At 40.7% G+C, this 12,234-nt stretch overlaps 1 pseudogene; it reads right to left on the bottom strand.

The window, feature by feature from the left end:
• Positions 1–11,201: 11,201 nt before the first annotated feature.
• Positions 11,202–11,320, bottom strand: LOC128414952 (uncharacterized; annotated as a pseudogene).
• Positions 11,321–12,234: the final 914 nt, after the last annotated feature.

Genomic DNA, 12,234 nt, shown 5'->3' with positions numbered 1-12,234 from the left:
CATGCCCCATCAATGCATAGCATGTGGACAGGAGAATGAGCTGTCTTCCCCACTATGGTGACATAGATTTCTATTTAGATTAAGGACAGAAGCAGATCAGAAGCTGGATCAGGTCAGTGGCTTATCTGAGTCAAGCACCATCTTTTTACAGTGGGCAACCAAATGCCTATAGGAAACCTCAAAGAAGGATCTCGGCACAACAGCAATCTCCAGCGCTCAATAAGTCATATAATTATATAGGTGCACCAATAGCACTAAATATAGTAATTATTTCAAGATTTTCATGTATACACAGAGGCAAGTACTTGCAAACTTGAATTCTCTTTGGATCTTCTCTTGGTGATGAGTAAATAGCCACTTGTTGCTTGCTTCCCATAAGCATTCTGCAGTCAGTTAAAAAACTAGAGTTAAAGGTTTCAGTATTACCACAAACTCCTGTCTAACGAGCTGCAGCTGCTTCTTCAGTCTTCTCCTCTTGCTGTTTTTTTTTAAAAAATGAAAATTAACAGTGTCCCAAAATATAGAGCTGTAGGACTTCCGGTGCGATTGCCATGGCGTTTGACACCTTTCCTCCCAGCCATGCAATTTATCAGGGATAATATGGGGGTAATTATCCCTGGTGGCCCCCCATGGCAGGGGGGGACTTCTCACCTGCGGGTCATCCGATATCTGCCGCTTGCTACAATGGAATGCGGGGGCAGGGATGCTGGGTGCTTAACATTGCACAAATTGGAAACTCTCCATTGCCAGCGCCATGAGTGGGAGCATTCCTGTTCCTTAAAAAATATTTGAATTTGGACTCAGAAACTGGCGTGTTCTGGAAAGCAGACAAAAAGGACCTGCTAAACAAACCAGTTACTGGGTGCTAAGGTTTTGATCCAGAAAGGACTTTGGTCGTTTTACTACGGTATATGTGAGGTGAGCATCTGTTTCTTTTCTATACATGCTACTTCATGACTTGGCAAGCCTCACGAAGAAAGATTTAATTAACTAAATGGAATGCAAGAGGAATTTTATTAAAACTTGTGAATCTGAGGATTTGTGGTGCGGGCCTCTGTGGAGGTCTCTAATTGGAACTGGCAAGATATGAAGGGACTTTGCACAAAAACATGATTAGATATATTCTCAGCTCAAGATGATAAAATGATGTAATTTATGGTGATTTGAAAAAGAAAGGGCCTTTTCAGGGGGGCTGAAGACAACCAATGGATTACAACCGGGGTATATTTCACACAAGAAATCACATTTGCTGGCATGAACTTTTGTCGTATATCGATTAAAGTTAAAGTGAAGGTGGGCTTCCTGTTTCCGGCAGTGGGAAATGGCTGACTTCCATATGATCGGATCCCAGCCGTGCCGGTAAGTCAGGGGCTGATATGGGGGCTGATATTAGCCTTGGCAGACTCCCCAGGGTGGAGGAGGACTGTCTAGTAGACCCACAGATTGTCCAAGATTGTCAGTTTGCATCAAGGTACAAGCAGCAGGACACTGGGTCCCAGAGCACAACACGGCTGGCACTCTCTGAAGTCACTCTCATAGCCAGAAATATCTGTTTGATAAAATAATTTGATTTGGACAATAAACAGACATAGTCTGGACTGAAGAAGACTAAGAAAAAACCTGCACAACTGTACAGTCCCTGGTGATTAAGCTCGGATTTCTAAGAGATTCTCATCATGACATTTGGATTACGGAGGTGTTTGGCACATTCTTTTTCTATTCTTTTTTTTTTTTTATAAATTTTTTTATTGCTTTTTTCCAGAATCTAAATCCATCATCAATAACACAACAAAAGCGGTTTTACAGAAAGAAAAAGAAATTAAACAAGAAAAAATTCATTTTTCGAAGTCTTTTTTTTTTTTTTTTCATCATCCACTGGACTTCCCCATCTCCTCCATCCCTGCATTCTTTATAATAAATATAAACAGCAAATTAATACCTTGTTTCCTGTGTTTTTGTATTTTCATCTAATTATTCACTCTGAAATTAAAACTTTTCTCAATCATTAACTTTGTTTCTATCAACTCCGAATTTCAATACTGAAGCATATTTACCTCAAACCTTAGCAAATTTTTAACATTCATATATCTTATAATGTTTTTGTAAATAGTCCTTAAATTTTTTCCAATCCTCTTCCGCAGCCTCTTCTCCCAGGTCTCGGATTCTGCCAGTCATTTCGGCTAGTTGCATATAGTCCATCAGTTGTGTGTGCCATTCTTCCAGTGTGGGTAGCTCCTGTGCCTTCCAGTATTTAGCTATGAGAATTCTTGCTGCAGTCGTTGCATATAGAAAGAAGGTTCTGTCTTTCTTAGGTATCCTCTGGCCCACAATGCCCAAGAGGAAGGCCTCTGGTTTCTTCTGAAAGGTATACTTAAATACCTTTTTCAACTCGTTATAAATCATTTCCGAGAAGGCCTTCACCCTCGGGCATGTCCACCAGAGGTGGTAAAAAGTTCCTTCAGCCTCCTTACATTTCCAACATTTATTATCAGACAAATGGTATATCTTTGCAAGTTTGACTGGGGTCATGTACCACCTGTACATCATTTTCATAATATTTTCCTTTAAGGCACTACATGCCGTAAATTTCATACCGGTGGTCCATAACCTTTCCCAGTCCTCAAACATAATGTTGTATCCAATATCTTGTGCCCATTTTATCATGGCTGATTTGACTGTCTCATCTTGAGTATTCCATTTAAGCAGCAAGTTGTACATTCTTGAAAGCACTTTCGTCTTAGGTTCAAGTAATTCTAGTTCTAATTTTGATTTTTCCACCTGGAAACCAATTTTTTTATCTTTTTTAAAGATCTCTAAAATTTGGGCATAGTGAAACCAGTCTCGCACCTTCCCTTTCAATTTTTCAAAGCTCTGCAACCTCCAAGTGTCACCCACTCTTTCTATTATTTCACAGTATTTTGCCCAGCCACCCCCCATATTAAGTATTTTTGTGGCTTTAGCCTCCATCGGTGATAACCACCTCGGAGTCTTGTTTTCAAATAAGTCCTTGTATTTAGTCCAGACAGAAAACAGAGATTTCCTTACAATATGGTTTTTAAACAACTTATGAGACTTTACCTTGTCGTACCACAAATATGCATGCCACCCAAAAGCATTGTTGAACCCTTCCAGATCTAGGACATCAGTGTTTTCTAGCAAAAACCAATCTTTCAGCCAGCAGAGGGATGCAGCTTCATAATACAACCTTAAGTCCGGCAGGGCAAAACCCCCTCTTTCCTTTGCATCTGTTAATATTTTAAATTTTATTCGGGGCTTTTTGCCCTGCCAGACAAACTTCATAATGTCCCTCTGCCACTTTCCAAAACATTCCACTCTGTCCACGATCTGTAGGGTCTGGAACAGAAACAGCATTTTTGGCAATACATTCATCTTTACTGCTACAATTCTTCCCAACAAGGAAAGTTTCAATCTTGACCAGATTTCTAGATCCTTTTTAATTTCAGACCAACATTTTTCATAATTATCTTTAAACGGATTCAAATTTTTCCCAGTCAAGTTGACCCCCAGGTATTTCACTTTATTAACAACGTTTAGTTCTGTTTCCTTCTGAAACCCATCTATTTCTAAAGGTGTCAAGTTTTTTGCCAAAACCTTAGTTTTTTGTTTGTTTAACTTGAATCCCGCCACCCGACCAAACTCAGAAATTAATTCCAATACTCTTTTTGTGCTGGACACCGGCTCCTGTAATGTCAAAACCAAGTCATCTGCAAAGGCCTTCAGTTTATATTGTTTTCCTCCGACCTGTATTCCTTCCACCTGCTGATCCTTCCTGATCAAATTTAGCAAAACCTCAAGGACAGAAATAAATAGCAAGGGTGATAGGGGGCACCCCTGTCGTGTTCCTTTTTCAATTTTAAACTCTTCTGTCACCACATTGTTTACTATCAATTTAGCCTTTTGTTCTGAATATATTGCATCTATGCCATTTTGGAACGCCCTTCCCACTCCCATCCCTTCCAAATTCTTCTTCATAAATTTCCAAGATATATTGTCAAAGGCCTTCTCCGCGTCTATAAATATCAAAACTGCTTTTGTATTCAAATTTGTCTGTAGAAGTTCCAGAACGTCAACAATGTTCCTAGTATTATCTGACAAATGCCTGCCAGGGAGAAAGCCTGCTTGGTCTTTATGAATAACTCCATTTAAGACTTTTTTCAATCTATTTGCCAAAATGTCAGCAAAAATCTTGTAATCCACGTTTAGGAGTGAGATGGGACGGTAGTTCTTAAGTTGAGTCTTTTCAGATTCCAATTTTGGTATCAAAGTGATGAATGCCTCTTTCCACGATTCTGGTGCCCCCTTCCCTTCCATAATTTGATTACATACCTCCATCAATGGCTGAGTCAGGTATTCCTTCAATATCTTATAGTATTTGGAGGTAAGTCCATCTGGGCCCGGGGATTTGCCTAGTTGCATGTTCTGAATGGCATTTTCGATTTCCTGTTGGGTTATTTTATAATTCAGGTCAGTTTGTTTGTCTTGTGTTAGTTTTTGTAGGCCATAGCTTTTTAAAAATTTATTTATTTCAATCTCCACTTGGGGTCCTTGAGAAAACAATTTTTTAAAATATCTCTGGAAACACTTTCTAATTTCCTCTGGTTTCTGAATACATTCTCCTTCAACCTCTAGATTGGTAACAAAGTTCAGTTTTTGTCTCTTTTTCAGCTGCCATGATAGCAGCTTCCCACATTTATTTGCCGATTCAAATGATCTTTGTTTCATCTGTTTGATTTTCCATTCAACTTCTTGATTTATCAGTTTTGCATATTGTGCTTGATGGAATTTTATTTCTCTCAAAACTTCTTTTGATTTTGGATTTAGTCTCAACTTTTTCTCTCCGTCTTTTATCCTTTCCAAGATCTTGTCCTTTTTACCGTTCCAGAGTTTTTTCTTAATAGAATTCTGCTGTATCAGAAACCCTCTCATAACAGCTTTGCTTGCGTCCCAGATTGTTTTTTTTTCCACCGAAGTGTTCAAATTTAGTTCAAAGTAGTCTTTCATCGTCTTTTGGGCCTTCTTCACTATCTCCTGGTCTCTAAACAATGCATCATTCATTATCCATCTGAAGGATCCAGCTGGTGTAAGTCTCAAGTCCATTTTCAAGGGGTTATGGTCGGAGCAAGTTTTAGGGCAGATCTCTACTTTTTTGGTCTTGGGTGCCAGTCCTCTAGATATCCAGATTTGGTCGATTCTTGTCCAGGATAGGTGGGCCTCAGAAAAGAATGTTCCCTCTCTACCTAGGGGGTTCTTTGTCCTCCAGATATCAATCAAGTCCATATTGTCTGTGAGTTCAAAAAAAGTCTTTGGTAGTCTGCCATCTTTAGTCACATTTTGATTTTGTGACTTATCCATGTGTGTGGAGACAACCCCATTCATATCTCCCATCAGAATGATGTTATTATAGTCCATATGGTCCAGCATTGTCTCATGCAGCTTCCCATAAAATTCAGATTTCCCCTCATTTGGTGCATAAATTCCAATTATCAAAAATTTTTCTCCTTGTGATTGTATTTCGATCGCCAAAATTCTTCCTTGTTCATCTTTGAACACAAATTTTGGTGCTAGGCTCTCCTTTGCATATATCACGACTCCCCTTTTCTTTTCTTTAGCTGATGAAATAAATTCTTGGCCTAGTCGCTTGTTTATTAGCACTCTTCTGTGGAGCCTAGTCACATGGGTTTCCTGGAGACAAATGACGTCTAGTTGTTCTTTCCTCAAAATGTGAAAAATCCTTTTCCTTTTTTCAGGGGAATTTGCCCCATGGATATTCCAACTAAAAAGCTGCAGAGACATCCTGGATCAGCTTGTTAGCCGATGGGGTTGTCTCCCTTCTCGTCTATGTCTGGAGGTGGATCTTTTGTACCAGGCGTGGGGGGTGGCCAGGTACCTGCTGTCCCTTTTCGAAGGTCCTCCCCGTGATCGTTTAGGAATTTTTCTTGCTCTTCTGCTGTTCTGATTCTCACCTTCTTCCCTTTCAAATTAAAAGATAATCCTTGGGGGAATTCCCACCTGTAAGGGATTGTGTTGTTTCTTAATAATCTTGCCAGATCCTTGTATATAGTTCTTAAGTCCAACAATTGTTTTGGTATGTCTCTGAAGATTTCTGCTGTCTTTCCCTGTATCACCAATGGGTTTTTAAAATGTAGGCCAAGTATGCATTCTTTTTCTATTCTTAATATCTACAATTGGTTTTCCATGCCAAGCCTCATCAAGAAATTATACTGTATTCAACAGTGCAGCTTTACTCAGTCTTGAAAGACTTGATAAAGATAGAAGAAGAAACAAGATGGCGTTTGTTAATAAGACACAGCACAGAAAAATGAGAATTCCTCCCTTTTTCAAGGAAAGCAGGAAATATTTGATGGCTGACTTTGTAATGACTTGAGATAACAATTTGGGACAACAAATAGTGCAGCTGTTTGCAGAAGTTTTTCATTATGAGCGAGAGAGGAGGCTGAATGGATGTCTAGCAGCCCCCCTTCTAGGGCCTGGAGGGGGGGATTGTGTGGTCTCCAAGAAGGCTGATCAATCACCAAATGACTTATATCTGTAGATTACAGTTTATTTACATTGCAATATTGCAAACAGTCTGCCCAACAATCTATACAGTGGTACCTCTGGTTACATACTTAATTTGTTCCGGAGGTCTGTTCTTAACCTGAAACTGTTCTTAAACTTTCATCAAACAAAGGAAAGCTGGAAGACAACCCAGAGTCCTGGAAGACAAGACTGTGGAATGAGAAAGGGACCTCCGAGGGGGACTGCAGCGAAAAACATTTGGTGAACAAATAAGAAGAAAAGCAAATTTCCTCTTGCATGTTAACATACATATGGATTTGTTAAATACGATTGAAAGTCGATACTAGTAACTATTAAGATAAGATAAAGGATTAAGATTAGAATTATGATGTGAACAACCAGGAGAGAAAAGGCAGGGACAAGAAACAAAAGATTTTCTCCTGACCAGCCAGAACATGGGAAGTCTCTGTAAATTGTATAATTGGGAATGTATGATTGGCTTTGTTATTTGGATTATGATATGGCAAGATTTAATATGTTATTAATTGGAGTGTTATAAATGAAAATTAATAAAAAACATTAAAAACAAAAAACAAAATATAGAGCTGTAGTAACCACATGACCAAGCCGTGCCTTATTTTGCTTTTAATATATTTTTCTTGTTTCATAGCAGTTGTTATCTTTTAGCACGCCTTCTTTATGTCAGAATAACCATTTTTACCTACCTGACTTCTTACAGGTTAAGTGCTTGGTAACAATCTTAAAGCAAAGCTTTGTTACACTGATTTTTACCTACTACAAATAACAACAAAGTGGAAAATGAAACATATTTTAAAGCCAATGGAAGGAAGATCATTATTGCAGTTAGCATCCCAACAAAGTGTAGAACCTTGAAGAAGAAGAAAGACTACAGACACTTGCTTTTTCCACTGCAGAGAGTACATAAAACACACACACACAGTCATTGAGCTCAGCACAGAGCATCCCTTGACATGGTATTCCTAAGGCCAGCTCTCTTCATACATGCATTAATGATACATATTATATGTCATTTATTTTTCTATGTTGGAATTTGAGATGCGTATGTAGTTCTCTCATCCAGATTCTGACCTGGTTGTTGCATCATACACCTTTGTGCACCTTGTGAACACAGGTTGACAAGCATCATTTGTAATGTGCTCCCACCCATCTTTTTCATTTTCCTACTTTTATTAAGGGGACGCGGGTGGCATTGTGGGTTAAACCACAGAGCCTAGGACTTGCCGATACGAAGGTCGGAGGTTCGAATCCCCGCGATGGGGTGAGCTCCTGTTGCTTGGTCCCTGCTCCTGCCAACCTCACAGTTCGAAAGCACGTCAAAGCGCAAGTAGATAATTAGGTACAGCTCTGGCGGGAAGGTAAACGGTGTTTCCGTGCGCTGCTCTGCTTCACCAGAAGCGGCTTAGGCATGCTGGCCACACGACCCGGAAGCTGTACACTGGCTCCCTCGGCCAATAAAGCGAGATGAGCGCCGCAATCCCAGAGTCAGCCACAACTGGACCTAATGGTCAGGGGTCCCTTTACCTTTTTACTTTTATTAAGAGTCCTTCTGGTTTAAGTGATAATCATCTAGTATTATTCCACTGTAGGTAAGCCAAATGCTTCTGGCGACTTTACAATTGGGAAATGAAAGAATCAGTTCTCTCCCTCTCCTTCCCTCTCCTTCCCTATCCATCTCTCTCTCTCGCCTCCACTTGTCTGCAAGATGTAGGCTTTCAAGGGAGATGGATTCTAAGTTTGAATATTCCAATTTCATTAACATAACTACTAACTCTGTGAGGTTGTTGAACGTCATTTTCAAAATCATCTCTGTGTTAGAGATACAGGATGCAAACTGTAGCACTGATGGATCCACTACCAACCACATAATCTGCTCTGGGTGGCTGGAGGTCCTTCCAGACTGGGGTGGGTGGGGGAGATAGAGAGAGAGAAAGAGAGAACAAATGCTTGGGGAGAATGTGCCTTTTACTACAGTTTTAGGTTTTGAATAATCATTTAAATTATATCACTAGTAGCTATTTGATTTGAATATGTTGTCTGATCATCTGTGGCCAAATAGCATGGTGTGTGATTCCAGATACGTTGATATTTCTGTTTGTTCTGAGTTCTGGGAGGCATAAAACACAAGTAAAAACCATTCAAGGTCAGCACAGATATCTTGAGGTTCCCTATCCTTCCTTCAGTCTGTCAGATGGAGTGAATTAATAATAATAATAATAATAATAATAATAATAATAATAATAATAATAATAATTTATTTTTACCCTGCCCATCTGGCTGGGTTTCCCCAGCTACTCTGGGCAGCTTCCACCAAAGTATTAAAATACAGTGGTAGCTGCCCTAAACAGGGCTGCCTTCAGATGTCTTCTAAAAGTCTGGTAGTTGTTCTTCTATTTGACATCTGGTGGGTGGGCTTTCCAAAGGGCGGGTGCCACTACTGAGAAGGCCCTCTGCCTGGTTTCCTGTAACTTGGCTTCTCGCAGTGAGGGAACCACCAGAAGGCCCTCGGCGCTGGATCTCAGTGTCCAGGCAGAAGGATGGGGCTGGAGACGCTCCTTCAGGTATACTGGACTGAGGCCGTTTAGGGCTTTAAAGGTCAGCACCAACACTTTGAATTGTGCTCTGAAACATACTGGGGGCCAATGTAGATCTTTCAAGACCAGTGTTATGTGGTCTCGGCGGCCGCTCCCAGTCACCATTCTAGCTGCCGCATTCTGGATTAGTTGTAGTTTCCGGGTCACCTTCAAAGGTATTATTATTATCATTAAACTGTGTATTAAAGTAGAAGCATGAAGAGTTGTAGCCAACACTGCAGAAACTGAGTTCCACTCATGCAAAAGGTCTTGCCTTGACCTTTATTCCCACCAAATCAGTTGCAGATGGTTCTGCAACACTCTGGAGCAGATTTTGAGGGTGCACAGGAGGCTGCAGAGGGAAGAAGAGGACATGGAATTCCATTTTGGAAGTAGAGGCCTGTTGCATGAGTGGAACAGCAATGTTGGATGCAAACTAAAGTCTTTGTTATGTACTGAGTTGAAAGGATCCAAAATGCAGCAGTCTGATTGGTTCTAGAACAATAGGATCCAGAATGCAGTAGTCTGATTGGTCCACAGGAGCCACCCAATCCAGCTCCAGGTGGACATGAATCCACAACCTGATTGGCCTACAGGAGAATCCCGGAATTAGCCAATCACGTGGGGCCCATTCTGTAAATAATGTATATAAAGCAGACATTTTGGGGGAACTTCAATGCCTCACTACTATGAGCTGAATAAAGAGCATGAAATCCACACTCGACTTCGAGTATATTTCAGTCTTCCTAATGTTTCTTTGGGGTGTTGCTATTTCCTTCTTATTGGTGAATAAGTAGCACCCTGTCAGTTGCATAACTGGCTGTTGAAAGGTGGTTGTTTCTGCTATAATGATAGCCACATCCCAAGTTTTCAAAGGGCCCTGAGCTAAAAAGTGTTGCCTAAACCATTTGTGCTTCAATAACCTTTCATGCCTTTCTCTCAGATGGTGTTCTTGGAGCATAATTACAGTTGCAGGAAAACATTTTCTATGACTTGCCACGAGGGGTGTGCAATTCTAATGTGCGTGTTTTAAAAAACAGTTTTAGAGAACTATGGTAAAAATCATAACAGGAGTCTATGTCATGACAGAGGTTGAATTGGAAGATGAAAGGAAATCCACTTAATAGTCTGTTTTCCTTCACCACCCAGTCCCCATACATTAAAATAGCAAACCTTGACACAGCCATCAGTATATAATTTCTGATTCTTCCCATAACCTCCCATATAATTTCTGACTCTTCCCATAACCTCATAAATAAATGTTCAGATATTCAAACTGGCTCTCTGAACCAATCTCTATTTAAAAAAAACAACATTTTGAAAAACCCTCTCTCTCCCTTAGAACATCAGAACATAAGCAATGCAATCAAATCTGCAAAATTCCAAAGAGAAAAATGAAACAGGAATGGGATCACCTCAATCAGCCATAGGAATTTAAACTGGAAGTTCAAACTCTGCCCCATTTCCAATGGATCCTCCACAGGGTCCAAGTTGGCATCATTTACTCAAAAGCAGAGACAGGTGTGCTGGGACTCTGAGAGAAAGAAAGCAACTCCCTTCCCAGAGGGCAATTTGACTTATGACATCTGTGCCGTACAAATACAATCAGGTTCTCATTTCATTATGAGAAAATAATTCATTTTTATTTCTGCTTCCAAGTATTTATTATTTTAGCCATCTAAACCATAGGTAAAGGTAAAGGGACCCCTGACCATTAGGTCCAGTCGTGACCGACTCTGGGGTTGCGGCGCTCATCTTGCGTTATTGGCTGAGGGAGCCGGTGTACAGCTTCCGGGTCATGTGGCCAGCATGACTAAGTGACTTCTAGCGAACCAGAGCAGCGCACGGAAACGCCGCTTACCTTCCTCCAGGAGCGGTACCTATTTATCTACTTGCGCTTTGATGTGCTTTTGAACTGCTAGGTTGGCAGGAGCAGGGACCGAGAAACGGGAGCTCACACCGTCACGTGGATTCGAACCACCAACCTTCTGATCGGCAAGTCCTAGGCTCTGTGGTTTAACCCACAGCGCCACCCGCGGCCAAGGCAAAAGCCTACAGCACATGGTATTCCCAGGCGGTCTCCCATCCAAGTACTAACCAGGCCTTACCCTGCTTAGTTTCCGAGATCAGACAAGATCAGGCGTGTTCAGGATAGTATGGTCGCAGACACCTAAACCATACTTTGATAATAAATACTCACAATATAAAAAGGAAGAAAAGGAGGACAAAGAAATAAATAATAACAAACTACATCAAAAAGAAAAATATTACATAGATAATTATTATATCTGTTTAACAATATAGCTAAATTATATCTATTCTTATTCCCCAAATACGTGTCATTCCATGCTATGGGGCAATAGAGGAGCATGGCTTCTAATTCTTGCATTAAATGAAGCCATTGCATGTAGTTTCTGGGTGTGCATGTACCGGTAATTGAAAGGCATCATTAAGAGCTGGATGCTGGCATATTTTACATGCTAAACAGGAAAGGCCAAGCGTAAGTTTGGCTTATGCATATCCTGATTTATTAATGGTAAGTAACTGTTTCAAAACACCTCTCTTGGGTAGTTTTGAGTTATACATTATACAATATACATGAGGTTACCAGTAGTTGCTGCATTGATTAAAGTCCTGTGGAGAACCAGTGACCGCCATAACTCTCTGGAAAATTCTGGAAGCAGATTCACCCCTTGGAGTGATTGGGAGGTGACTGCCTCTCTGTGTGGTTGCTTTCTCAGAAGGTCCATTGTGCATGTCAACTGCATTTGCAAAGTGTTCTTTTTCATCAATCCAACATTAAGTCCATAAGCCTGGGACACGGGTGGCACTGTCTAAACCACTGAGCCTCTTGGGCTTGCTGATTGGAAAGTCAGCAGTTCGAATCTGTGCAATGGGGTGAGCTTCAGTTGCTCTGTCCCAGCCCCTGCCAACCTAGCAGTTTGAAAGCATACCAGCACAAGCAGATAAATAGGTACTGCTGAGACGGGAAAGTAAACAGTGTTTCCTTCTCCTCTGGCACTTGTCCTCTGTGCACCAGTAGCAGTTTAGTTATGCTGGCCATGTGACTCAGAAAGCTTTC

This window comes from Podarcis raffonei, chromosome 5 (genome assembly GCF_027172205.1).
Source record: "Podarcis raffonei isolate rPodRaf1 chromosome 5, rPodRaf1.pri, whole genome shotgun sequence".
Taxonomy (NCBI): Eukaryota; Metazoa; Chordata; class Lepidosauria; order Squamata; family Lacertidae; genus Podarcis; species Podarcis raffonei.
The sequence above is the reverse complement of the archived record's forward strand: the minus strand, read 5'-3'. Positions and strand labels throughout refer to the sequence as shown.